Consider the following 24,005-nt stretch of genomic DNA (forward strand, 5'->3'; position numbering starts at 1 on the left):
TTAGACATCCGGCCTCCAGAACTGTGACACAATATGAACGATGCATTTCTCTTAAGCCACCAATTTGCGGTATTGTATTCGAGCAGCCCTCACAAACTAAGACGTGAGAGAGAACTTGTCAGTATTTTATAGGGTCTAAAATTGAAGAATTCTATGAAAGACAAGTGTTCAGAAAAAATTCTTGTATTCAGTAGTCTGCAGTATACCACCAGTCTTTCAATGGAAAATGCAAAACGGATCCTCTACAATGATATGCAAGGGATGACAAACTTTTCCTGCAGGAACAGACAGTAAATGTTTTAGGCTTTGTGGGCCACGTAAGGTCTGTCATATTGTAATTTTTTAACAACTCTTTAAAAACGTAAAATTCCTTCTTAGGCGAAGGGATGTATAAAAACAGGGCTCAGGCTAAACTGGACCCACGGTTCGCTGAACCCTGATGTAGAGGGCTAACACAACCTTAGGCTCCTTTTCTTCAGAATTCCAAGCCCAAGGGAAACCATTTCAAACTTTTTTTTTTCACAAGTAGGTGAAAGATATTTTACACCAGACCAGGCATGCTTCCAATATCCTTAGGGCTAGCTGTCCCTTCTTGACTAGTGTTACTATTGTAACTATTAGAGTAGTCCAAAGGATAGCAACTTTTTCCATTTTTCCTTTGGTTACTCCCAATAAGGGGCATGCACACACAAATTACTAATGACTGTCAGTGACAGATTCTCAGAAGGATTAGTACCCCCATTCTATTTCCAGGGCCACTCCCCAAAGATACCCCAAGGATATGCAGCTTTCATAGCTCACAAAATGACTGACATCTAGGGGTTTAAATAGTTAAGGTGCTTTTCATAGCCATCAGGTATTGTGGATCTGATAGCGGCAGGGCTAAGTATACAGAAAGTAGGGCAATGGCCAGAGACTTAACATTCCGAAATGATGTCACGAGTCTATTACTGTTGCTTTTCCTTCCCTTTATTATTATTTTTAATGTTTATTCATTTTTGAGACATGGAGAGAGACAGAGCATGAGTGGCGAGGGGCAGAGAGAGAGGGGGAGTCACTGAATCTGAAGCAGGCTCCAGGTTCTGAGCTGTCAGCACAGAGCCGGATGCAGGGCTCAAACCCACGGACTGTGAGATTATGACCTAAGCCAAAGGACGACACTTAACTGACTGAGCCACCCAGGCACCCCATTCCTTCTCTTTCTTAAAAATTTTTTTGAGAGACAGCAAGTGAGAGAGAGAGAACTCATGAGCAGGGGAGGGGCAGACAGAGAGAGAGACACACAGAGAGAGAGAGGGAGAGACACCATGGAGCCCAATGCAGGGCTCAATACCACGAACCACGAGATCATGACCTGAACTGAAATCAAGAGTCGGACCCTCAACCGACTGAGCCACCCATGCACCCCTCCTCTTTTTCTAAATTGGGCCACTGCTGTTTTCTCACTAGATGGTTTATGTCAAGTGAATAACCTAGTACCTAGCATAAAATAGCCACTCCATAAATGTTAAGGCTCTCTCTCCTCCTTCAACTGGGCTATTCAAGTGTTTCTTCTACAAAGTGAAGACTAAAAACAACATGGATGACTTTCCTGCTGTTTAGGGAAAATAACTAAAGCCTGTTAAGAGAACATATCTGAAAATATAAAGACTGAAGGTAAAAGAGCCAGCTACGTGGAGCGGATGTGTGTTGGATAGGGTCGGATAGGGTAGGGTGAAGGAGGGTAAAGAAATAAAAGGAAAAAGGATTATAGCCATGGTGGTAGGATAAAGAATAAGAAGATACTTCTAATCTATTCTATTTCAAACACTAGATCATAACTTAATTTGGAAAAGTTTCCTATAATTCATACCTGATTTCTGTTCCTGTAACAAAAATTTTTGGCTTTGAAAAAATATCAATTATTAAACATCAGGTGTAAGGGTAGAAATGGCCCCTGTATTAGATTGCATGGGCTGCCATAGCATACGACTACAGACATGAGTGGCTAATACAATAGAAATTTATTTCTGAAGGTTACAAGTCCAAGATCAAGGTGTCAGCAGGTTTGGTTTCTTCGGAGGCCTTTCTCCTTGGGGTGTAGATGGTCACTTTCTCACTGGATCCTCATGTGGTCTTCCCTCTGCACATGAGCAGGTCTGTATTCTAATCTCCTTTCCTTATAAAAACACCTGTCATAATGGATTAGGGCTCATCCTGAAGATTTCATTTTAACTTAATGACCTTTTAAGACCTGCCCTCCAAATATAGTCACATTCTGAGGTACTGGGAATTAAAGCTTCGATATATGAATTTGGGAGGGGACACAATTCAGCCCGTAACAGGCCCAAAACTTGTCAGCACTGTAGTTTGCATTAATAGTAGTGACTGCATCTGTGTTTACCTAAATGTCACATCTGCAAATGAAAGAATACCACATGGTGATCTGAATTCATTAAAAGGAATCTCTCCCTTTTATCTATACAAACCCAAATCTATGAGTTGTATACATGATTGACTTGATAAATTGCCAGGGCTGGCCCAGGTCTGTAGACAGACCACAAGGAACACCTCTGAGAGATCCCTTTCCTAATCTTAGCTTCTTCGCTGGCTTGCCACAAAACCTAAAATTCTTTTATTCTATTCCTTCACTGGCATTTTATTTCCTCTGAAAATGTAATTTCTGGAGGAGTAATACATTAAGTGATCATCAGACATTAACACCTTAGGGTAGAACAGCTAAGATCACAGTGTTATAATAAATAACTAATTCCATCAGATGGAATGTTCTTTATTATTCCTCTAACATTGGAATGTTAATGACCATCTCCCTTAATAATAAGTTTTAAGATAAAAAGACAAATGACATGCATAAAAACATCTCCTAATAAAGAAACTTGAGAAGAATAAGGGGAAGGTGGTGAAATTAACATTTTTGAGTCTCTGTTCTGTATCATGCACTCTGCTAAGTGCTTAATTTTTATTATTATTTTTCTTTTTTTGTGAGAGCTTAAGTCAGGGAGGGCCAGAGAGAGAGAGAGAGAGAGGTAACAGAGGATCCAAAGCGGGCTCTGCGCTGACAGCAGTGAGCCTGATGAGGGGCTCGAACTCAGAATCTGTGAGATCATGACCTGAGCCAAAGTCGGACACTCAACTGACTAAGCCACCTAGGCATCCCAAATTTTCATTATTTTTTAAATCGAGGTATAACTGGCATATAACACTTCCTAGCTTCAGGTGTACAACATAATAATTTAGTATTTATATACAATGGGAAATGATCACCACAGTAAGTTTATTTAAAAAACATTTTTTAAAATTAAATTCAAGTTGGGGTGCCTGGGTGGCTCAGTCGGTTGAGCAACCGACTTTGGCTCAGGTCATGGCCTCGCGGTCTCTGAGTTTGAGCCCCGCGTCGGGCTCTGTGCTGACCGCTCAGAGCCTGGAGCCTGCTTTGGATTCTGTGTCTCCCTCTCACTCTGCCCCTCCCCAACTCATGCTCTGTCTCTGTCTCAGAAATAAACATTAAAAATTTTTTTTAAATTAAATTCAAGTTAATGTATAGTGTAGTACCGGTTTCCAGAGAATTTAGTGATTCATCACATATAACACCCAGTGCTCATCCCAACAAGTGCCCTTCTTCATGCCTATCACCCATTCAGCCCATCCCCCTACCCACCTCCCCTCCAGCAACCTTTGGTTTGTTCTTTACATTTAAGAGTCTCTTATGGTTTGCCTTTCTTTTTTAATGTTTTATTTATTTATTTTTGGGAGGGTGAGAGTGTGGGCGAGCAGGGCAGGATCACAGAGGGAGGGAGAGAGAGAATCCAAAGCAGGCTCTGCAATGTCAGCACAGAGCCTAATGTGGGGCTTGATCTCACAAACTGTGAGATCATGACCTAAGCAGAAATCAAGAGTCAGACACTTGGGGCGCCTGGGTGGCTCAGTCAGTTGATCATCTGACTCCGATCTCCGCTCAGGTCATGATCACACGGTTCATGAGTCCAAGCCCTGCATCAAGCCCTGCGTCAGGATTCTCTCTCCCTCTCTCTGCTCCACTTGTGCTCTCTAAGTAAATAAACATTAAAAAAAAAAAAAAAAAAAGAGAGAGGTGCTTAACTGAGCCACCCAGGTGCCCCCTTCTGTTTTGATCTTATTTTTGATTGCTGAGTCATATTCCATTGTATATACACACACATCTTTATCCGTTCATCAGTTGACCCACAGTAAGTTTAATTACCATCTGTCACCAAAGAAAATTTTTTCTTGTGAAACTTTAGCAACTTTCAAATATGCAAAATGATATTATTGACTATAGTCACCATACTGTACGTTACAACCCATGACTTACTTATAACTGGAAATTTGCACCTTTTTTTTTTTTAACTTTTTATTTATTTTTGAGACAGGGAGAGACAGAGCATGAACAGGGGAGGGTCAGAGAGAGGGAGACACAGAATCTGAAACAGGCTCCAGGCTCTGAGCTGTCAGCACAGAGCCCGACGCGGGGCTCGAACTCACGGACTATGAGATCATGACCTGAGCCAAAGTCGGCCGCTTAACCGACTGAGCCACCCAGGCACCCCAGAAGTTTGCACCTTTTGATCCCTTTCATACCCATTTTGCCCATCCCCCCAAACCCATCCTCTCTGGCAACCCACAATCTGTTGTCTCCACCTATGAGTTTTCTTTTGGTTTTTTTAGGTTCTAAATATAAGTGAAATCATAGGATATTTGTCTTTCTCTGATTTATTTTACTTTGCATAATTCCCTCAAGGCCCATCCATGTTGTCCCAAATGGCAGGATTTCCTTCATTTTGATGACCAATCAGTATTCCATTGTGTGTGTGTGTGTGTGTATCACACTTGTTTCCATATCTTGGCTATTGTAAATACTTTGCAATGCTGTTGCAGTGAGCATAGGGATGCATCTATCTTTTCAAATTATGGTTTTCATATTCTTCATATAAACACCCTGAAGTGAAATTACTGGATATATAATAGTTCTATTTTTAACTTTCTGAGGAACCTCCATACTGTTTTCCACAGTGGCTGCAACAATTTACATTCCCACCAACAATGCACATGTGTTCCTTTTTCTCTATAACCTTGACAACATTTGGTATCTTGTCTTTTTGATAACAGCCATTCTAACAGGTGTTAGGTGACACCTCATTGTGGTTTTGATTTGTGTTTATTTGATGATGAGTAATTTTGAGCATCTTTTCCATGTGCCTGTTGGTCATCTGTATGTCTTCTTTGGAAAACTGTCTCTTCAGGTTCTCTGCTCACTTTTTAATTGGATTGCTTGTTTTTCTGCCATTGAGTTGTATGAATTCTTTATAATACTAACCCCTTATCAAATATATGATTTGCAAATATTTTTTCCCGTTTAGTAGGTTGCCTTTTCATTTCATTGACGATCTCCTTTGCTATGCAGAAGCTTTTTAGTCTGATGTAGTCCCACTTGTTTACTTTTGCTTTTGTTGCCTTTGCCTTTGTGGGTCAATTCCAAAAAAATCATCGTTAAAACTGATGTTGGGGAGCTTATCATCTATAGTTTCTTCTAGGAGTTTTATGGTTTCAGGTCTTACATTCAAGTACGTCATCCATGAAGAGTTAATTTTTGTTTATGGTATAAGACAGTACTCTATTTTCATTCTTTTGCATGTGATATCCAGTTCTCCCAGTATCATTTATTGAAGAGACTGTCCGTTCCCCACTGTTTATTCTTGGCTCCTTTGCTGTAAACAAATTGACCATATGGCCTTTATTGTGGTGAGATATGTCCCCTCTATACCCAATTTGTTGGGAGTTTTTATCATAAAGTGATGTTAAATTTTGTCAAATGCTTTTTCTGCACCTACTGAGGTGGTTAGATTATTTTTACTCTTCATTTTGTTAATGTGGTGTATGTTGATTGATTTGCAATCATCAGATATTCAACCATCTTTACATCATTGGAATAAATCCCACTTGATTATGATATTTGATCCTTTTAAGGTATGTTGAATCCAGTTTACCAATACTGTGTTTAGGGTTGTTGCGTTTATGTTCATCAGGGATATTGGCCTATAGTATTTTTTCCATGGTATCTTGTCTGGTTTTGGTATCAGGGTAATGCTGGCCTTATAAAATGAGTTGGTAAGTGTCCCCTCCTCTTCCATTTTTTGGAAGACTTTGATAGAGAATGGTATTAAATCTCTGAAAAACAAAAATCTCCTGGGCACCATGGTGGCTCAGTCAGTTAAGCGTCCAACTCTTGATCTCAGCTCGGGTCTTGATCTCAGGGTTGTGAGTTCATGCCCAGCGTGGAACCTACTTAAACAGAGAAAAAAAGAAGAAAGAAAAAAAAAACAACAACACTTTTTTTCAATGTCTGGTAGAATTCGCTAGTGAAGCTGCTTGGTCCTGGACTTTTTGCTGGGAGTTTTTTGATTACTGACTTAATTTCCTTGCTAGTAACTGGTCTATTCAGATTTTCTGTTTCTTCATGATTCAGTCTTAGAAGATTGTATGCTTCCAGAAATTTATCCATTTCTTCTAGGTTGTCCAATTTGCTGGCATACGATCATTCATAGTAGTCCCTTATGAGCCTTTGTATTTCTTTGGTAGCAGTTGTAACTTCTCCTTTTTCACTTCTGATTTTATTTTAGCCCTCTCTCATTTTCTTAGTCTAAAAGTCTGTCAATTGTTTATGTTTTGAAAAGATATCAAAAGATAGCTTTTCTTTTTCTGATAGAAACATAACTACCCCAGCTTTCTTCTGGCTGCTATTTGTATGAAACATGTTTTTCCATCCCTTCACTTTCAGTCTGTATGTTCTTGCAGGTGAAGCCTCTTGCAGGTAGTATATAGGAGGGTCTTGTTTTTCTTACCCATTCAGCTACTCTGTGTCTTTTGATTGGTGAATGTAGTATATTTACATACAATTATTGGTAAGTGTGTATTTATTGCCATTTGTTGTTTTCTGTTTCATAGCTCCTCTCTGTTCTTTTATTATTCTCTTACTCTCTTCCCTTGTGGTTTGATGACTTTCTGTAGTGTTATGCTTAGATTCCTTTCTTGTTATCTTTTATATAACTTCTACAAGTTTGTTCTGTGGTTATGAGATTTACACTTATATATGTTATACCTAACAGTCTAAGTTGATAGCAAGTTTAAACACATCCTAAAACTACATTTTTATTCCTCTGCCTATGTTTTATTTGATGTCACATTTTATATCTTTTAATTGTGTATTCCTTAACTATTAAATTTGTTACTTTTTACTACTTGTCTTTTAGCCTTCATACTAGCTTTCTAAGTAATTAATCCACTACCTTTACTACATATTTACCTTTACCAGTGAGATTTTTTACTTTTATATGTTTTCTTAGTGCCCTTTCTTTTCAGCTTGAAGAAATTCTTTTAACACTTTTTGTAAAACCAGTTTAATGATGAATTCCTTCAGTATTTCCTTGTCTGGAAAACTCTTTATCCCCTCCTTAATTCTGAATGATAACCTTGCTGGGTAAAGCATTCTTGGTTGGAAGGTTTTTTTCATTCGGTACTTTGATTATATCATGCCACTCCCTTGGCCTGCAAAGTTTTGGCCAAAAAAACCCTGCTGATAGTTGCATAGAGGTTCCCTCGTCCGTAACATGTTGTTTTTCTCTTGCTGCTTTTAGATTCTCTTTAACTTTTGACATTTTAATTATCATTTGTCTTGGTGTAGAACTCTTTGGGGTCATCTTATTTGGAACTTTCTGGGCTTCCTGGATCTGAGTGTCTTTTCCACAGCCAGCCAATCAAGGGGCGTCCTCTATGTGGACCATGCACCTGCCAGCTTTAAAAAGGCAGCCGGAGAGCACAGGGGTAGGGCACGCCTGCCAGCTTTAGCAATGTAGCGGGGCAGCACGTGGACTGGGTATGCTTGCCAGCTTTAGTGGGGCAGAAGGGTGCCGTGACTGTTACGTGCCTGCTGGTGCCAGCAAGGTAGGAGAGCACAAAAGTGGCACCTGCCAGTACCTCTGTCCCCAGAGGAAGCTGCGACAAGTCCCTACTCCTCTGGCAGATGCTTCAAGATTAGCAAACGAAGCTCCTTCATATCAAGTCTAGGTGCTTTTCAAACCGCTGCTTTTTTGCCAGGCCATGGGGTGAGTGACTCTGCATACAAGACCCTTAAGAAAGGATCTCAGTTCCTAGCAGCCTTTTGGTTCTCCTAGACACGTAAGCCTCGCTGGTTTTAAACGCCAGTTGTTTTAAAGGTGTGTCTCTTCGACGCGGATCACAAGAGTTGGGGGGACTAACGTGAGGCAGGAATCCCTTGCTCCCCAGGGAGAAGTGCCGTATTTGTGGGCTCTCTTCCGGCTGTGGGCTGCTGTGCTGGAGATGGGGGTGTTCAGTGAGACTACACCTCTGCCTCTCCTACCGGTCTCTATGTGGCCCTTTTATCCTTTGCTGTAGAGGTGCCGTCTCTGGAACTGTTCCACATGTAGCTGTAAATCTGGTGTGTCTGTGGGAGGACAAGAGTTTAGGACCTTCCTACGCTGCCATCTTGAACTGCTTTTGCTCAGTACTTTAGAAAGCGAATCATTCAATCCTGAAAATAAGTCTGTAGAGTAGTAGTACCCTCATTTTACAGACAAGGAGTCAGGCTCAGATAAATTAACATCACAGAGTTTGCTGGTTGGTAAGGAGAGACTGAAACCCATGTTTTGCTCTGTGGCTTGCTCGTCTGGTGCCTGTGGTCAAACTACTGGTGCTGAGCTTTAGTTTTCTCATTTTGAAAATGAAGATAATAATGATATTTACTTTTTGTAGCACTGTTGTGAGGTTTACATGAGAATCAGCACACATAACAGTGTGGCAGAATGCAAGAGAATCGATAGCAAACCACTTGTGAGACCAGCTTTAAGAAGCCTTGTAGCCTTCTGCTTTTGCCCTCTTGGAATACTCTGCTGCCATGGTAGGAAGCCCAAGGGAGATGACGAATGAAGACACCCTGCTCGGAGACAGAGAGAGATGCCCAGCTGGCAGGAAGCACCCTGGCCTCAGATATGTCAGCGCAGCCGTCTTAGACCCTTCTGCCCCGGGCCAGCTGCCAGCTAACCGCAGCTGTGTGAGTGGATCCAGGTGAGACCGGCAGAAAAACTGTACAGTTACATACAGAATTGTGAGAAATAAACATTTTTTAAAGCCACAAAATTGTGGAGCAGTTTGCTGTATAACAAATGACCATTAGACTAAAACATGTTAGTTTACTACTCCATGTTAGTTACTACGGTTTTCCTAGGCAAACCGTAAGACACTCTTGACTACAGAGAACAAACTAAGGGTTGCTGGAGGGGAGCTGTTGGGGGCTGGTGATGGGCATCAAGGAGGGCACCTGTGATGAGCACTGGGTGCTGTATGTAAGTGATGAATCACTGAGCTCTACATCTGAGAAACACTACACTATAGGTTAACTTGAATTTAATAAAATCTTAGAAGAAAAAAAAGAGAAAAACTGATTTTTCTAAAGGCAGAAAATGCAGTCTTAGGACTTATATCTCCCAACCTGCAGGCTCTGTTTGTCTGATGTGATCAACACTCTTGATAAGCCCTGAGGAAGAACGATTATTTAGTTTAAACCAGGCTGAAGTGAGGTAAGGAGTTCTAAAGTACAAGTGATCTAACTGACCCTAACTCATTCATTTCCCTTGTCTTCGAGAGGCACACCGTCAGTCTCTCATCTACATTCTCCCCCGTGGCACGTGATCAGGAATGTCCTCAGTTTATCAGACTACGTTTCAAGGTTATCCTTCCAATTATGACATGTAAACATTCTCATTTCTGCCTACTTATTGATTATTCCCAAATCTGTATCTACAGCCCAGATGTCTCTCTTGAGATCAAGACTCACATCTCTTAACTGCCTGATGGAATAATCTCACGGAGGGACCCCAGAGTCAGTTTGAAACCGAACTAATCATTTGCTCCTCTCTTTCTCTTCTCCCTCTATTGTGAATACCTTTCTCTCCTTCTATACTACCAGACGAAGTCTTTTTTTTTATTATAATTTTTTTTTGACATTTACTTATTTTTGAGAAACAGAGAGAGACAGAGCATGATCGGGGAGGGGCAGAGAGAGAGGGAGACACAGAATCTGGAAGCGGGCTCCAGGCTCCGAGCTGTCAGCACCAAGCCCGACGCGGGGCTCGAACTCACGAATCGCGAGATCACGACCTAGGCCGAAGTCGGACGCTTAACCAACCGAGCCACCCAGGCGCCCCATTACCAGATGAAGTCTTATTTGGACATCGTTTCTTCTGAGAGATCTTTTAAAAATCTCTGGGCTAGGTTAGGTGCTAAGCCTTTCTTGAAATTTCAGCACTTATTTTGGCTATATTTGCATTATGTACAATTGTACATATTATTAAAATCGTAGACTTTGTATACCTTATTACAATTGTACTTATTTTACTATTCACTCAATAAATACAACACGTAAACTGGCATATGATGCAGTAAAGAAAAATAAAGTAGCATAAAGGGCTGCATCTACCTAGTGAAAGGGGTGTCCTTTTCCATTTGCATAAAGAGAAAAAGCTTTAAACAATGGCAATAAACTGCTCTCCAACAGGGGTGTGTGTGTGCACGTGTGTAGAGAAGGAATCTATAGGCACATATAGATTTTGAGCCTAGTGAGAAGGGAAGCCACTGGAATGTTTTGAGCAAAGAAATGACATGCCCTTACTGATGTTTTTAGTGATACACTGGTTGGCAGATGGAGAACAAACCGTGGGGAGGGAAGGAAGTAGGGAGAAGAGGAGACTATTGCTATAATCCAATGGTCCTCAACTGGAGGCAATTTTGCTCCCAAGGGGACATTTTAGCAATGTCTGGTGACATTTTTGGTGGTCACAACTGTGAGAGGCACTTGCTACTTGTGTCTAGTGGGTAAAGGCTAGTGATACCACGAAGTATCCTACAATGCATGGGTCAGCCCATCCCCCCAAAAAGAACTACTGGCTGCAAATGTCAATAGGGCTGAGTTTGAGAAACTGTTCTAATCTGTCATAGAATGGTGGCATGGATTAAGATGGTCGTGGTGACAGTTCAAGACGTGCTTAGTTCTGGATAGATTTTAAAAGGAGAGGGGCCACCTGGGTGGCTCAGCTGGTTAACGGTCTGACTCTTGGTTTCGACTCAGGTCATGATCTCACGGTTTGTGAGATCGAGCCCCGCATTGGGTTCTGTGCAGTGTAGAGCCTGCTTGGGATTCTCTGTCCCTCTCCCCCTCATGCTGCTCTCTCTCTCTCAGAATAAATAAATAAACTTAAAAAAAAAAAAAAGGTAGAGCTGACTGGGGATACCTGAGTGGCTCAGTTGGTTAAGCAACAGCCTCTTCATTTCAGCTCAGGTTATGATCTCAGGGTTCATGAGTTCAAGCCCCACATCAGGCTCTGTACTCCCTCTCTCTCTGCCTCTTTTTCCCTCATATTATACATTTAATCCCACAACACATACAGTCAGCTCTACTTTTTTTTTTAAATGTATTCTTTTTTGAGAGAGAGCGCACGCCCACGAGAGTGGGGGAGAGGCAGAGAGGATATCAAGCTTTCTCACTTGAGCAACTGTAAGAATGAAGTGCCTAGTATTGAGAGGAGGAAGAATGTGGAAGCAGTGAGTAGGGAGGAGGTGCTCTGTTTTGTTTGCAGGTGAGAAGTGACTGATGAGACTCAAGCAATTCAGTTTTAGACATATTAAATGTTGACCTTTGTCTATCTACCTGGCGTCAAGTGAACGTATCAAGTAGGCAGATCGATACGTGAGCCTGAAGCTCTGGGCAGAGGCTGGGGCTGGAGACAGGCACTTGGGAGTTTCAGCATCTATACAGTACTAACAGCTACAGGACAGGAGAAGATTAGTTAGGGAGGGAATGAAAACTGAGACAAGATCTGGGTTCCGAGGCATTTCAATGCTTAAAGGAGAGGGGACTCGGCATCAACTACTAAAAAGGCAAAGGAGAAGGACTGAGGTAAGAGAACCAAGAGTCAGTGAGAACGAGGAGCTGTGTCAAATGCTGCTGAGAGGGAAAGGGAAAGTGAGGGCTGAGAAATGACCACAAGATCTGGCAACACGGATGTCGATGCTGATGTGGAAATGAACAGTGCCGGTGGGAGGCAGGAATGAAAGCCTGACTGGCCTGGATGCCAAAGAGTTCATAGCAGAGGAAGGTAGAGACAGTGGCTGTAAGCAGTGATACGCTCTCTTGCGTTCTTTGTAAAGCTGAGTAAAAAAACAGGTAATATCCGGAGGAGGATTTTTTCCCTCCCAACTTATGGTACATGTTCGAACCTTCAGAAAACTTGACAGTATGACAAAACTGCTTATATCTACAACAGACTCAACATTTAACACTATCATGTGTTTTCCTATTTGTACACATGTACACACACACACACACACACACACACACACACACACCCTCCCGAACACTGAAGGTAACTTCATCTCTAAATATACTTCAGATACATCTCCTAAAAAAAAAAAGGCAATTCTCCGACACAAACGTAATAACCATTAACAACACATCTAGGAAAATAAAATGTACACTCCCAAATACAGCTTGTTGCTAGGCATATTAAAATCCCCCCCAAATAGGTTTTGCAGCAGTTTTTCTCAAACCAGGATTATTTTTTTTAATTTTTTTTTTAAATTTTTTTAATGTTTATTTATTTTTGAGACAGAGAGAGACAGAGCATGAACGGGGGAGGGTCAGAGAGAGAGGGAGACACAGAATCTGAGACAGGCTCCAGGCTCTGAGCAGTCAGCACAGAGCCCGATGCGGGGCTCGAACTCACATACTGCGAGATCGTGACCTGAGCCGAAGTCGGACGCTTAACCGACTGAGCCACCCAGGCGCCCCTCAAACCAGGATTTAATCAAAGTCTACGCATTACATTTGGTTATCATGTTCCTTTGGTGTCTCTTAATGAGTTTTTGAAAAGACCTGTCTTACAGAATGGACCTGACTGATTCCTGGTGAAGCCACTTAACTTGTTCTTCTGTCCTGGAAGGGAAGAGTTTGTAAAAAGTAGTAAATATATTCATTATTCTTGGCATAATATCCTAAAATTAACACTTCCCAAGTTTCTGTATCTCTCTGCCCTTTCATTTTACAAAAATTCTCAATTTATTCCAGGATTTTTTTTTCCATTTAACTGCCTCCTGTAAGCTCTAAAGACTCAACTGAGCACCTTACAGGGTTTATACATTCCATAGTCAGAAAAAAATAGACTACAGCCTCTCACTATAAGAATCATGGGGATCTCATCCTAAAGCTAATCAGTACTGACACCAAACATTTTATTGGTTAAGCACAACAAACTACATTTGGAAAGTAAAATGAATTCTCTGAAATTTCTTTCCTGATTAGCAAAATAGTGCCTCCTAATAATTGAGGGTGAAAGCTGCTGTGAAATATGCCCACGTGACCAGAAATTACAACAGCCAAAAGAGTGCACAGTCTGGTGCTGGTATGCTCTATACACCATTCTATGTAGTAAAGAACTTAAATACAGATGCAAGATTTGATTAAACTTGTATTTGGCCTTCTATAACTGGTCAGTCAGGCATAAATGCTTTACACAACTTAATGGACGTTCTTCAAGCAAGTTAAAATGCAAACTGAGCCAACAATGTTTAGGACTAGAATTCTAAAGAACATTTAGGCATTATCAATTTGTCATAAAACATTTTCTGCCACAATCTTAAAACTGTCTTTTCCACAGTGTTAGAAAGCATTAGAAACAGAATGATTTTATACAAATGATTAAACAGTATACAAATTTTATACTGTTTGATCCAATAAATGTTTCATGTTCCCCCTTACATTGCTATTTATTTTTCGCTATGTTACAAAACCTGCATTTAGCATGGCATATGAAATATCATAAAATAAATGAATTCATCTCATTTACGAGTTCATAAGAGTTCATTGCACATGGTGAAATAAATGACTAAAATAAAATGGTTAATGATTTTTTCCCAAAGATTTCATGGGGCTCGAACTCACAACTCTGTGATCAAGAGTCACAAGCTCTACTGACAGAGGCAGCCAGGAGCCCCAGAACGGTTAATGATTTTTAACCATTTCCTTGCACTTACTTGGACTTCTTTAGTGCTTTGCATTAGAATTTTAATCAAACCACTGATGCTTATTTTAAGTGATATTTTTCAACCCTTTTGGGCCTATGGTTTATTTCAGCGAGGTAAATGACCTTCACTAGCCACCTAGTCCCACCTCATTCTGATTACTACTGCAAAAAACCCCTTACTTCAATAAATTAGAAGCTAGGGATCAGACTTCATGAAGCACCTCCCAGAAGTAAATTAATTCATGTTAAAATAAAAACTGTAGCTATTATCACCTGTAATTATAAGTCTGCCTGTAGGTCATCTCAACTTTCAGACTGTTTGGAAGATCATAAAAACCACTGGTAGTCCCTGATCACGTTATGTAAACTTCTCATTTAGATGGAGCTAGATGAGAAGGAGGGGCCAGCAGCAGAAAATTATCCTCTCAACCTATTCTCCAGCTAGGAAACTATGTTACTCAATCATTTGATCTCAAATGAAGCAAAGTGAAGTAACAAAATCAAACTAACACGTTATATAACTGTGGCAGCCAGCTTCAAGATGGCCTCTAGCGAGCCCTGCCTCTAAGTATTCACACCCTTGTGTGGGTCCCTCCCACAGTAGATCAGGGTGGGTCTGTGCCGGAGAGTGATGGCATCATTTTTTTTTTTTTTTTTTTTTTTGGAGAGAGAGCAGGGTGGGGGGGGGGGGGGGGGGGGGGGGGAGAAGAAGGGAGAGAATCTTAAGCAGGTTCCATGCTCAGCCTGACACAGGGCTGAATCTTATAACCATGAGATCATGACTTGAGCCAAAATCAAGAGTTCAACGCTTAAATGACTGAGTCACCCAGGTGCCCCAAATGGTATATTACTTCTAAAGCCAGGTTATAAAAGACACTATGGTTTCCGCCTCTCTTTCAGATCACCTACTCTGGTGGAAAGCCAGCTGTCATGTCAAGGGATATGCATGCAGCTTTCAGATGACTGCAATCACATGAGACTCTGAACTGGAACCACCCAGCTAAAATACTTCCAGATTCCTACCCATCAGAAACTGTGTTTAATAATAAATATCTATGGTTTAAGCCTTTGGGGGTACTTTCTTGCACAGCAAAATGTAACTATACAATGATATATACTAATTTAACTGGTTGAAGTTATAGCTATATAACATCCCACTTAAGTATTAAAAATCACAGCGTCCTGATGCAATGCAAGGTATTAAAAGAAATCCACTAACAAATACCTATCGAGTACCACTGACGACAAGATAGCTTTGTCACACTGCACATGAAACTTCCTTAGAGTAATATTCATGGCTGATCTCCACTTTCTCACTAACTCCTCCCTGGGGTAGGAAGGAGTAACCAGTCTGATAAATTTGAGAGAAAAAATTCTGGGCTCAGCCACTTCCTTTTTTCTTTTCTATTTGGGATTTGTCTAACTGAAGACAGCCATTTATTCTGGGCTGTTCTCTATCACACAGTAAATGTAGTGGGACAAACTCCATTCTTGTAGACAGAGAAAGGTGAGGCTGAAATCAGCCTAATTCTGGAGTGCAATACTAGGAAGTTCCTTGTTGCTGCAAACCTCAGCCACGTTTCCAAAACAACTTTTTGGGTAAACTTGTATTTGAATCTTCATCTGTGTGATTTCTACATCTTATTTCTTACCGCGATTCAAACTCCAGCAAGGAAAAAAAGGGTGTCCTTACTTATCAATCTCTAAACTAAATACACAGCACTATAATGGGTATTTCGTGTCCATATGGACTGTATCGTATATTTGGGATGTAAACTAAGATAACCTGAAGGATTAAATAATAATTACCTGTCAAACGTAAACTATAAGAAGCACATAGTTATTAATAAATAAGTGAGAAATTATGATCACTGGTAAGCATCAGAAAATCTGAAGAAGAAAGGCAAAAACACAGATGCCCAGACCCCATGCCAAACCCACAGAATTGGGAATAGGACCCAAGCAATTGCGTTTTTAGTAAGTTCCCAATATAATGCTGATTCATACCAACTTAGGAAACCGAGCTATACACAAGGAGTGCAATGACTCTGGAGAAAAAGAGACTGCTGTGAGCTATCAAAGGAAAGATTATAGCAAACAGAACTTTAACCAAATTGTAAATGACATGCAGGGTTTAGATGAGATGGTATATAACAGAGGGAAACCAGAATGTGCTGAGGGCCTATTAACTGCCAGGCACTGTTCTACGCATCACCTCATTTAAGATAATTTCATTGCATACATGGAAAAACCGAGGCTCAGACAGATGAAATCATTTCCCTCAGGTCACAAAACTAGTTAAACGACACAGTGGGATTAGTAGACATTTTCATCATATGGATGAAATTGAGCCTCAGGGAGGTTAAGTATTTTGTTGGAAGAAACAAAATTGGAAAGTGGAAGAACTGTGATTAATAAGTGGACAAGGTGAAATCAGGTCTGTGAATCTAAAGCCTGTTTCTTTTTTTCTTTTTAGTAAGATGGAAAGGAGAGAATCTCCTTTGCTTAAAAAGAACACAAGAACAGAAAAGCAATAGTAAACTTAGAAATCAAATTAGACCATCAAAAAAATAGTCTACACTTAAACTTATGATGTGGTCAGACAACCACACATTAAAGACCACCAATGATATAAAAATCAGTTTTAAAAAGATTTTTTTTAAAAAAAGACATTCTTGAAGTTTTTTTTTTTTAATTTTTTAAATGTTTATTTTGAGAGACAGACAGTGCAAGTGGGGGAGGGACAGAGAAAGAGGAGAGAGACAATCCCAGGCAGGGTCCACACTGCCAGCACTGAGCCCGACATGGGGCTCAAACTCACGCAACCATGAGATCATGACCCAAGCTGAGATCAAGAGTTGGACATTTAAGCGACTGAGCCATCCAGGCACCCCTTAAAAAAAAAGATTAAAAGAAAAAAATCAAAGGCAGTTTTGTCTTAATTGATTAGTTTACTAAATAATTACCAACTGCAATTAGCAATCAGAATCCAATTATTAGACTGAACTGATGATTCAGCAACTAGTTGGAAAGCACCAACCTAGTCAAAACAGTCAAATTAATTTTACAGTTAGTCTTAACTTATAAGCATAATGTTTAAGGCCAGAGTAATTTCATTTATAACTGAAAAAAATTTTTTAATGTTTATTTTTTGGAGAGTGTGCACACACATGCGTGAGTAGGGGAGGGGCAGAAAGAGAGGAAGAGAATCTTAAAAACATTTTTTTTTAATGTTTATTTATTTTCAGGGAGAGAGAGAGAGAGAGACAGAACACGAGCAGAGAAGGGGCAGAAAGAGAGGAAGATACAGAATCTGAAGAAGGCTACAGGCTCTGAGCTGTCAGCACAGAGCCCGATGCGGGGCTGGAACTCATGAACTGCGAGACTATGACCTGAGCCGAAGTCGGATGCTTAACCAACTGAGCCATCCAGGTGCCCCAAAGAGAGGGAGAGAGTCTTAAGCAGGCTCCACACTCAGTGCAGAGCCCAACGTGGGGCTCAATCTCACAACTGTGAGATATGACTTGACCCAAAATCCAGAGTCGGATGCTTAACTGACTGAGCCACCCAGGCACCCCATAACTGAAATTTTTAAAGACTGCTTTATGACAATATTTTATAAGACTTCATGATAAATATTACTATCTTAAGGACTTAAAAAAAATGTTACTTGAGAGAGAGAATGTGCAGCCATATGCAAGAGCGGGGAGGGGTAGAGAGAGAGAGAGAGAGAGAGAATCCCAAACAGGCTCCACACAGTCAGCACAGAGCCTGACTTGGGGCTCTCTATCCCATGAACTGTGAGATCATGACCAGAGGGCAGATCATGACCAGAGCTGAAATCAAGAGTTGGATGCCCAACCAACTGACCCACCCAGCACCCCTTAAGGACTTTCTAAAGAGTGAAGCTAAACACTTACTTATCTCTATTCTCCATGTTATAGGCACCTCAACTGTTTTTCCATCTTCAAGACCAAAGGCAAAATTCAACTTTGTGAGACCCTTCCTGTAATTAAAATTAACTAGTTTCTTTCCGTTGTTGCTACGGAATATTGCTTGCACATCTCTATTTAGCATTTATTTCATTTTGCCTTTGTATGAAAACTATCCATTTACAAATGCTTCTACTTTTTTTGGGAAAAAGATTATGCATTAAGCACCTTCGTATTCATCCACCATTTAGCACAGTGCTTTGCATACTCAATAAAAGTGTGTTGACAAATAAGTTAATATTGTTCTCACATCTTCCAAAACCCTGAACTAACAAGGATAAGAACGTGGGGAAATATACTGTGGAAAACACTACATTTTAAGAGTAGGTTTTGTCAGCCCTGTGAACTGGGAACCATGATGATCATTCATTGATTAGCAAATATGTACTATGTACTAGGCAATGTATATATAACCTCGAATAAGACAGACGTAGTCCTTGCCCTCACAAGTTAGTAGACACTTAACATATACATAGGTTGTGAAGAAAACGAACAGCAGGTGGTAATAAGGAATTAGAGTAGGGAAGGCAGGTAGAGGGCTGCTCATAGGGTGGACAGCTTGACAAGTGAAACTGAGGCTGACACTTGAAGGATGAGTCACATACGCAAGGAGAAGGGGAACAGCTAGGAGAATTAAGGCCCTGAAGCAGGGGTGGCGGCCACATGCTACAATGCCAGCTTCAGGGGAATCCAATTACCAAAACGTATTCTCTACCCTTCTATTTATCAGTTCTTTTGCAATTGTTTCTATCACTTCTCTTTTTCTGCTGGTTCAGATATTCCTGGCAAAATATTACAAATGGCATGAACTCGGGGGGATGTAAGGCTGTTTCCAAATAATCCTAATTTCCCTCTAATCTTACGACTGATAAATTCATCTCCAAGAGACATCTGTGTCCCAATTAGGAAAAGAGTGTCTCTCTAAATCATCTTTAATTTTTTGATTTGGGAGTCCTCCTGATTGCTAATCAACATGTATGATGACTTCAATAATTATAGAATGTTCTTTTGTTTTCAGAAAAATGACCTGCTGCTTTCCGAACTGTAAATTGCTCTAGAACCTACGTAGAGGAAACCTACCTAAAGCGGTCCCTAACCACGGGGCATTCTCAGATCTACTGCTACAGCTACCTGTGAAATGGGAGCATGTGATGTACTGGAAAAAGCCCTGCATTAGAAATTAGAGGACATAGGTTCTAGTCCCAGGTCTGCCACTTTGTTATGCAAATTTGGGTCAGTTGTTCACTTCTAGGTTTAGTTTTATCATTGGTAAAGTGGGAGTATATAGGACACCTGGTGGCTCAGTCGGTTAAGCGTCAGACTTCGGCTCAGGTCGTGATCTTGTGGTTCCAGAGTTCAAGCCCCGCATCACGCTCTATGCTGAGAGCCTGGAGCCTACTTCAGATTCTATGTCTCCCTCTCTCTCTGCCCCCCCCCCCCCCCTTTCTCTCTGATAAGCATTAAAAAAAAATTATAAAGTGAGAACACATAAAAGTTGCAACTTATACAAAGTCAACTCCATGTGCTTGGCAAAAAGTTTAAAAGAAAAATATCAATTTAAATAGTACTCAGTGAGTATATGCCTAGAGGTAAGCATGAGCTGGAAAGCCCAAATATGTTGTTCCATCAATTAGTCTCAGTTAAGAGCCTTTCACTGAAAATCTTGCTGTGCTGTATGATTTTAGTGTTTAAAGATTTATATACTTATTTATATACGCATACATACACATACAGATATATGTGTATACACACACACACACACTTACATACTTCTTTGCCTAAAATAAGGTCCCTGCATATCCATTTGCTTCATCCACAGCTCAAAAAAAAAAAAGAACAGTCATTCAGGTGATGTAATTTAGTTCATATGTTTAGAACCAAACAGGGTACAGACTCCACTACATGACTATACTATACTGCCATAGAGAGCACATAAGTCAAAGTGGATGGAACCCTGGCAATATACTGTTGAGACCCTGATCCATCAATTTCTTTGTTACTGGTTGCCAAATAACATAGTTTACCAACTATGTCACTATCCCAATAGACCTGTGCCACTGTTTAGGGAAAAGATATATTCACATCCGTGGAAACCGATGAATGTACAAAGTTATTCATTGCACAATGCTTTTACTAAAGACCAGGAAAAAAAACTAAATGTCCAAAAGGAAAGGGCCGATTAAGTGATACATCATACAGTGGAATATCATGCTGCCATAAAAATGAATAAGGAACCACTTTAGATAATGACATAGAACAGTTTCTAAGATAAATGAAAAAAACAGGGTACATACACTGTGCATAGTACCATTTACATACAAAAGGGGGGGGAATATATGTAGTATTTATTTGCTTATATACATGTGAAAGTTTTTTAGAAAACAATATAAGAAACTGGTAGCACTGGTTGCTTCCTAGGGAAGAAACTGGGACAGGAGTATAAGGAAGACTTTTCATTGCATATTCTTTTTTACCTTTTTAAATGTGAACCATGTGAATCTATTACCTAATCCAAAAGAAAATACAAAATTTAGATCAGCACCAAAGTAGTTTGAGATGAAAAAGGATCATGCTCTTAATGTTAAACATTTGCAAAAAGTAGGCACAGTAGGTAGAATATTGGAACTGTAAGTGGCCATCTATTCTAAACTCACTTTATAGATCTGGAAACCGAGGCCTTGAGAATTAAGCGACTTATGTGAGGTCACATAACAAAAGAGTGAGGATTAGAAATCAGATGTTCCAAGATCTACTCTACAACTCTTCTGTATCATACCGTCTTCTCGTTTTGTGTGGGCAAAATGGAAACAAGTCTAGACTACATAAAGGGTCGTCATGTTCTGTCTAAAATTCAGAGGCTAAAGTACAAAATAACTTCAACTCCTCAGACTACTCATTTTTAGTGTGGCCTTGATGTGGCGACACTTACAAATAGGCCGTGCATATCCTCGTCACTGCACATATTACAGTATGATAAATGTACTGTCTTTATCCTATCTCAGTTGAATCCACTGAGGGCAAGAACTACAGTGTCTTCTTTTAATTTTCTAAATTTGCAAACGCATAGCACAAGTATAACTGCCAAAAAGAGTAATATAGGTTTACATTCCCTATCCAAAACCCAGGGTCTGGATATATGTTAGAAATAACAATTCCTTGAAATTTAAAAATGTTACAGGATACACATAACACTTCCCACACCAGTGGTCAAGGGGAGCACCCCACAGTCAAACATATAACCTATTTCCTCAGCAAAACATATGGGGTAAAAACTATGTATCACTTTTCATTAGCTTGGGTGATATTTTGTTACCAAATTAATTTTCTCTCCAAGTTTAGTAAGTTTTTGGTTTGTGCAGCCTCCTGAATGTTGGAATTAAATATAGACTGCACTCACAAAGGTGCTGCTAAAAAAATAGGGTTAGTTCCTTCAACTCTCATCTTTTTGATGAGATCAGAACGACCAATCACAGCAGGCAGCTTTTACATCCCAGGTTTGGGCTAAAGACTTGGCTCCTGATTAAGGAATCCAATCCAGCAGAGGGGACAAAACCTGATGCTATGAAAAGAAAACATTTAAAAGAGAAGAAAGAAAATCCTAATTGTACATTATATTCCTATTTGGGCTGTTCACTAATAAAAGCTTCCTTTAATCACAGTGTGTTAGTTTTTAAATGGAAACACGTTAAATACAATTTCTGTACCACATTGCTGACGAGGAGATTGCTTTCTACTGAAAGGTAACTGTACTCTTTCTGGGACCAGTGTACATAGAAAGAGGCATTCCAAACACATTCGCAAGGAAAAAGCATGAATGTATTCAATTTTTTCAACCTGGGACTGCTACCGTAATACAACTGAAAGGAGAGTTTCTTCTAGTCAACCTCTCCTAATTGTCCTTATTAGCATCACTCCTTTTAGAAAGTCTTGCCGAACTTTTCCTACCTTTTACAAGGGGGAAAAATTCTGGAGTCAAATCTGTATATCTAAAATCCTCTTTTCTTTCCACAACCCAAGCCCTACATCCATTTTGTTTCTGTCACTATTACATATTTTTTCCTGGCAAAAAATCAAATTTGCACTGCAAGACTATAAATCAACTTCACAAACAACGTTTCATTGATATAATTCAGTTTGGCAATGTTGATTTTTCCATCTTAAAACTGTAGCTACAATTTTAACTGAATCAATTATTTTGTTCAACGTACGAAGTTAACAATTCGGCGAGCATTATTTACAAAAAAAAAAAAAAAAAAAAAAAAATCCTGTATTCTATCCTGAAAATGGAAATAGCAATGGTGAACAAGAAAAACGCTCCGAGTTTGTCTATTATTTCAAGAAGGAAATGTTATGTTCTATTTTCATAATTCATTTAAAAAAGAGAAAACTAGTTAGATCTTACAACAAATATACCAGCATATTAATAATCGAGGACAACAAGAAAGGTAAGCAAAAATTAACCAGCCTAGTTTTCAGTCTGGAGGAAAAACAAACTCCCTACTGGATTTCTTGGCCATATGCATTCATAAGTACGGACAACTAAAATCCTTTCTACTGAAGAATTTCTTGGTATAAGGGACTTGTTTCCTCTATACCGCCCTATCAAAATTACCAGCATTATTTTAGAATATAGTTATTTAGTTTGAAACCACTAAAAACATTCCCCCCGCCCCCAGCCCAAAATGCTAACGGTGGTTACTCTGTCACGACAGGGTCACAAAATCCAAACTGTTACTCTAGGTTATAGAACCAGTCGACCAAAAGGACTTCTAGAATATGCTGCCCCAAGATTCAGAATGCAACTCAGAAATAGCACACGCGGTCACGATGTCCCTTAAGCCACATGACCTTCCTACGAAAGCAGAGCCTTAAACTTATCAACTACAGGAGAACTATCCTTTTCTCTTAAGTTCAAGCAAGGCAGGGCAGCTAAAATGAACGCAGCAGGGACAGATCGGCTGCTGACTAGCAAAAACGGGCGGTGGACAGCAAAGTCCCTGTGCTTTGGCTACTCCCCTTACCGTTAGAAGATCTGGGAGGGAGGAAAGGAGAAACACCCCAGAATCCTGGCAGAAAAGCCCCTGGCCTCGAAGATGGGGTTTAGGGAGACAGGGAGGGGCAGCTCCGTGTGTGGTGACCCTTTGTGAACACACACTCTGTGGCTGCTCGGCTCTCACCGAGGCTTTAGGAGAGCGGACTACGGGGGCCTTGCGCGGCCCACAGTCGTCGTGGAGACCGCAGCGCTGCAGGGACGCGCCGGCCGACAGGCTCCATTGCACCCTCCGCCTCTGCAGGCTGGGGAGCCCTTCCCTCGCCCCACCACCCACCCACCCAGGTCACTCTCCGCCGCGTCGACTTCCGACCCGGGCTCGCGTCGGCCCGGGCGCAACGAGGTGCGCGCCACTCTCTTTCCTCAGCGTAATCCCTCCGCTGCCGAGCGCGCACTAGTTTTAATCACGCCCCACCCCCTGGTCGCCGGCGTCACCTCCGCCACTCGAGCGCTTTCCAGCAGCTTCCAGAAACGTCGCCTCCCCAAACCCAGCCACTCACAGATGCCGGGCTCGGCAGCCACCGGCCCCGCCCCTAGCCGTCGCCGCGGCTGAAACTGCGGCTGCGACAGCCGGGCGGGCAGCCACGCCTCTGCAGAGGCCGTCCGGAAGTGCTCCCCTTCTCACCTTCCCCGCCACGCCGACGAACTTTCAGGCCCCGCGCCGAGCAGGAAGGGGAATTCTTTAGCCGCGGACTCAAACCGGAAGCCGCTTTGCGAGCGCAGAGGCCGGTGGGGGAGGAGCGGGCCGGGGGGAACGTGGGTTGAACGTTGCACGGGGTGGTGTGGACCCAAGCTGGACCAGGAGTTCGGACCGACCCGGTGTGAAGAAGGAGCGTGCACGCGGCAGGTAAGGGAGGA

At 41.1% G+C, this 24,005-nt stretch overlaps 1 protein-coding gene and 1 long non-coding RNA gene across 6 annotated transcripts in view; one reads left to right on the forward strand and one right to left on the reverse strand.

The window, feature by feature from the left end:
• Positions 1–23,481, reverse strand: part of LOC125934104 (uncharacterized) — a 105,632-nt gene extending 82,151 nt beyond the window's left edge. Inside the window, exon 1 of the long non-coding RNA XR_007461219.1 lies at positions 23,119–23,481. This is a non-coding gene — a long non-coding RNA (uncharacterized LOC125934104). The remainder of the gene's footprint in view (positions 1–23,118) is intronic.
• Positions 23,482–23,820: 339 nt separating this feature from the next.
• Positions 23,821–24,005, forward strand: part of USPL1 (ubiquitin specific peptidase like 1) — a 38,138-nt gene continuing 37,953 nt past the window's right edge. For all 5 annotated transcript variants that reach the window (XR_007461206.1, XM_049647403.1, XM_049647404.1 and 2 more), the window contains exon 1: positions 23,821–23,994. The gene's annotated coding sequence lies outside the window, so the exon portion shown is untranslated. The remainder of the gene's footprint in view (positions 23,995–24,005) is intronic.

Source organism: Panthera uncia, assembly GCF_023721935.1.
Source record: "Panthera uncia isolate 11264 chromosome A1 unlocalized genomic scaffold, Puncia_PCG_1.0 HiC_scaffold_16, whole genome shotgun sequence".
NCBI classification, from domain to species: Eukaryota; Metazoa; Chordata; class Mammalia; order Carnivora; family Felidae; genus Panthera; species Panthera uncia.